This window comes from Oratosquilla oratoria, chromosome 39 (genome assembly GCF_046742065.1).
Source record: "Oratosquilla oratoria isolate Oo_2021 chromosome 39, ASM4674206v1, whole genome shotgun sequence".
Classification (NCBI taxonomy): Eukaryota; Metazoa; Arthropoda; class Malacostraca; order Stomatopoda; family Squillidae; genus Oratosquilla; species Oratosquilla oratoria.
The window spans coordinates 21,371,420-21,376,419 of NC_134815.1; positions in this window are offsets into that span (position 1 = coordinate 21,371,420).

Genomic DNA, 5,000 nt, shown 5'->3' on the forward strand with positions numbered 1-5,000 from the left:
ATCGATCGTCAAGCATTCCCAAGGTAGACCGTAACTGTTGAATACGCGTGAATCCTCGGGGTTTTCCACAACTGAACAAAGTCATCTGGCAGCGATCGAAACAATACACAGCAATGATTCTACCATGTGCGTTGTAAACATAAACACCTCGTGGGGTGAGCGGCCTCTCACTGTAGCTAAAAATATATATATAGGAACAATCGTCAACATTAATTGATTAAACATCTGTTATTTATGGGAGTGAATCAAATCAGTTTGGTTACAAACTTTTTATATTTTTCATTCTTTGTCAATAAGGATATACATATCTATCATTATGAAACAGAGATCGTAGCACAATTGTGAACTCATAACTACACGAGAGCTCTTCTTAATGTACTTAACCGTGAGATCGACTTGAGATAAGTAAAGTGTGATTTGTCAGCTCGTGGTTCCATAACAACCCCACACAGTTTCACTTCCAGACTAAAATGTCCACGTATTCAATTTATTCAATTTGACATGGCTCCAAATGCTAATGAATTTATTTTCATAAGGTATCGTTCATGTTTTAAATAAACTCCAATTTTTCACCGTTCGCTTCAATTACATTCCCGATTTTTTGCAGTAATGTTCTTTCTATCTACTGTCGTTTATCATGCATAGAAAGTTATAAGGAACTCCCTTGCTTCATGATAAGTACTGACATGCTTAATATTTGCTAGAAATTCTACGTAGCATTAGTGCTATTGTAAAATACCTTATAGGGTATTTGTAAAGCTTATCAAGCACTCATTAACAAATATGGCTCCTTTTTAATGTCTTAAAGTTTCATCTTGAAATGAGGTACTTTTTTATATTCCGTGTCCTCAACCTAAGTCTTACAGTATGCACATAGCTTCAAGGTGTTTTGTAGAAGGTAATGCGCTATTGACACTAAATCATGGAATTCTAGCGTATGAATTGTTAAACAACAAATCCTCTTGATGTGTGCATTTTCAGTAGAATTTTACAGATCTTATGATATCTAACATGCATTTAATCGTTGCCTTTCAGTCACAGAGTGATTTGAACAATCATCATAACTGTTTCTTAGTTCAATCTAACTATTTCGGCTTCGTATCTAATTTACGATGATCAATAATAGCTATTTGATCTTTAATATTTTCTTTTTCTAATACATTTCTTTTTGAGTCATCATAAATTGTTGAATGATTCTGAAGATGAATTGCTGATTTCTTATAAAAAAAATTCTTCATAATGGCAGTCATATCAAGCTAGCTCTACATCTTACAGAGCTGATGATTTAGTGCGCAACACTCACTGGAAAAGACTTCCAACAATTCAGCAATATCCCTTCCATCACAAAACTTCCAAGAACATGAAGAAAGGCCATAGTTTAGTTTAGTTTAGTGGAGTTCAAGCAAATTATATTACGAAAGTATGGCTGAGAAATTATGAGTTCCTGTTTAAGAAGATACAAAGTTGTCTCTACATTTGTTAAAAAATGAACTATACTGACTGTTTTGTTGGGAATGCTATTATTATTAGTAACACGCAAAGTAATTATCGTGTCTATAACAGTATGCTAGAATATATTGAAAGATTTTTGGGACACATCCAGAGTTAGGAATTATATAAGTTTCATCCTGGAAGTCGGAATTTGATGCATCATTCCGTTTGTCACTATTATAGTCATAACTATGTAATCATATAAATTCCATCCTGGAGGTCGAAACATGCTGTATCATACCGTTTGTCACTATTACAGTCATAACTATGCGCCATTCCAGGAAAACGTGTTCACATTTCAAGAAGTACCAGTTTGTAAGCGTTGAATTTCCATATGATCTCTGTCCGGTTGATTCTGTTAAATTTTCTAGACATTCAGTGTTTTTCTTAATATAATATAACCTAAGAGCTGTACTTTTGGCCTCGAAATTTTATTTATTTATTATTATAAATAGAATTTGATGAGTGAATTTTTTTCTTTTTATAAATCAGTTGTATACAATGTGTTTACTTTAATTTCTTTCTTATGAGCATGCCAAGTAACTGTTCAACAAAATTGCGTTTAGCGTTAACTCTCTAGCAGAGCTATTTTCAAATAGACATAAACTATTTCTAACATAATAGGTTAACTATATTTCTAACAATACCTGAATCCTATTTTTTTTCTTTCTAATGGCGTATGTCCTCATTACTTAAAGTTATCAAATTTTGTACTCTACTATAATTAGATATCTTACTAAAAAAAAATATTTTCTGTACATCATAGATTTCTTTTTATAGTTGTAAGACTGGCATCAACTTAGGGGAAAAACTTGATGTGCTTTGACACTTTTTATGGGACATAAATACATTAGAATTCGTGACGGGGAACGATTCTTTTAGTTGAAAAATGATCACTGACAATATTTATACATAAAAGTCTGTGACAGAGAACCATTCTTATAGCTGAAATAATCACTAACGATATTCATATATAAAAATTCGTGACAGAGAACCATTCTTCTAGCTGAAATGATGATCACTAACTATATACATAAAAATTCGTGACAGAGAACTATTCTTCTAGCTGAAGTGGTCACTAACTGTCTCCATGCTTTGAAAGAGTATATTCCTGTTGATGACTCATTTCAAGTCGACACCTCTTTCTTTGGAGTAGAATTTATTAGTAACTTGGGCATATTCACGTCTAAGTTATTATGATTAATTTTTCTAGAACTGTGGGAGATTGACAGAGAGGTTTTATATTCATAATAATATTGAAGTTCTTTCTGCAGAGTATTTATGACTGCAGTACTATAACCTATGATATTGACAGCACTCTCATCAAGGATATTTTTTTGTACCAAGTTCACAATTATTCATATATTTTCTTATATTCCTAAAGATTATGTTTATATTGCATGGTTTATTCTTTGATTTTTCATCTTACCCCCAATCTCTATTGTACGTCAGTTCTATAACTTGATTTCACCATATACCTTATCATTTAGAGGGATCCGTTCAATGGCGCATTACAAAATACACAGAATATCATAGCTTACTATTTACCTACAATAAAGTTAATAGCCTTGAATACACGGTTGGAAGATTTTCTCAGAGTCATTTTAATGATTGAATTCTGAGCAAACTAAGAAGCAAGGAAATAAGTCCATGTACATTAAATCCTTGACACAGACTACTGAAATAAATGTTTCAGCATTATATTCTAAGTAATGTGAATATATATATATGTAGCCACGAGTATGAACGAGTGTGTGTGTATTTGTATGCGTGTGTTTGTGTGTGTGTGTGTGTGTGTGTGTGTGTGTGTGTGTGTGTGTGTGTGTGTGTGTGTGTGTGTGTGTGTGTGTGTGTGTGTGTGTGTGTGTGTGTGTGTGTGTGTGTGTGTGTGTGTGTGTGTGTGTGTGTGTGTGTGTGTGTGTGTGTGTGTGTGTGTGTGTGTGTGTGTGTGTGTGTGTGTGTGTGTGTGTGTGTGTGTGTGTGTGTGTGTGTGTGTGTGTGTGTGTGTGTGTGTGTGTGTGTGTCTGTGCTTGTGTGTTTGTATGTGTGTGCTTGTGTGTTTTTATGTGTGTGTGTGTGTGTGTGTGTGTGTGTGTGTGTGTGTGTGTGTGTGTGTGTGTGTGTGTGCGTATTTGTGTGTGTGTGTGCGTATTTGTGTGTGTGTGTGTGTATGTGTGTGTGTGTGTGTGTGTGTGTGTGTGTGTGTGTGTGTGTGTGTGTGTGTGTGTGTGTGTGTGTGTGTGTGTGTGTGTGTGTGTGTGTGTGTGTGTGTGTGTGTGTGTGTGTGTGTGTGTGTGTGTGTGTGTGTGTGTGTGTGTGTGTGTGTGTGTGTACACTTAGGTGCGTTCAGGCGTTCATCAGTGAGTGCGTGCGAATGTGTGTGTGTGTGTGGTTACTCGATTGTAAAATTTAAAGAAGTGGTATGCTTCCATGATATTTTAATTTCTATTTCTATTACAACAAAACGAATAATTTCATTTCATTATTTCTGTCAGTAAGATATATTTCTTTATTTGATCATTCCCTTTTTAACGTATGATATTTGTTGAGTCTGGAAATAATGGTGAAAATATTTGCAACTTAATATGTAACTGAATGTTCCAGGAAAGTGATTAATCCGTGCAAAAGTGTGTTGTTTCGACTGAGTGGTTTATATAGCCAATATGATAATGACAATTGTGAGTGACTTTACCACCCAGTGGTTGTAGCGAGATGTGGTTTCGAAAATAATATATGAATTGTACACAACAAGTACATATCAACAATGGATCCAGCAAAGATATTCCAAGTCATCACCAACAGCACTCTCCTCGGTAAGTTAAGTCTTTATTTATGTACCTATTATTGCTAATAATAATAACAAAAGAAAAGTAGGTAGCCATTGAAGGAGATTTTTTTCTTCAATTTTTTTGGTCATTTATACTTTTAAAATAATTCCTTTAGTCAGCTTTGTATATGATCCTTATCTTACATATTCTATGACGCAACAAAAATCAACGTCATATATGCACGCAGAAAAGCGAGAAATAAATTGTGAAATAAAATCATTCGATATATTTTATGGGGCATATATATCATGAGATATAAGCAACAACTCTTTAATAACATATTTTTTATATTTGGCACTTGGAGACTATAACAATTACTTTTTTATACGTAAGTTGAGAAGGAATGCTTGAATTAAATATTCTCCTTACACTCATTTATATTGTGTATAATTTTCGCGGTAGAAATAACTAATGAGTGATCTAACAAAAATTGGTTATATCTATAAAGATGCTGGATACAAAAGATAAAACAAATGCATAGATAAAAACATACAAAAAAGTTAAAGTTATGTTACAAGTATAAGTAGAAAAAAAAATGACTTATTGAATTGTACAAAGTTTAAACAATGACAAAACTTATAATTCATATATATTATAATTCATTCCGAAGAGGTGATAATTAGATAGAAATTGAAAAAAAGGAACAGCTTTCAGTTCGGAAAGTATTAAAAGTATTACAGT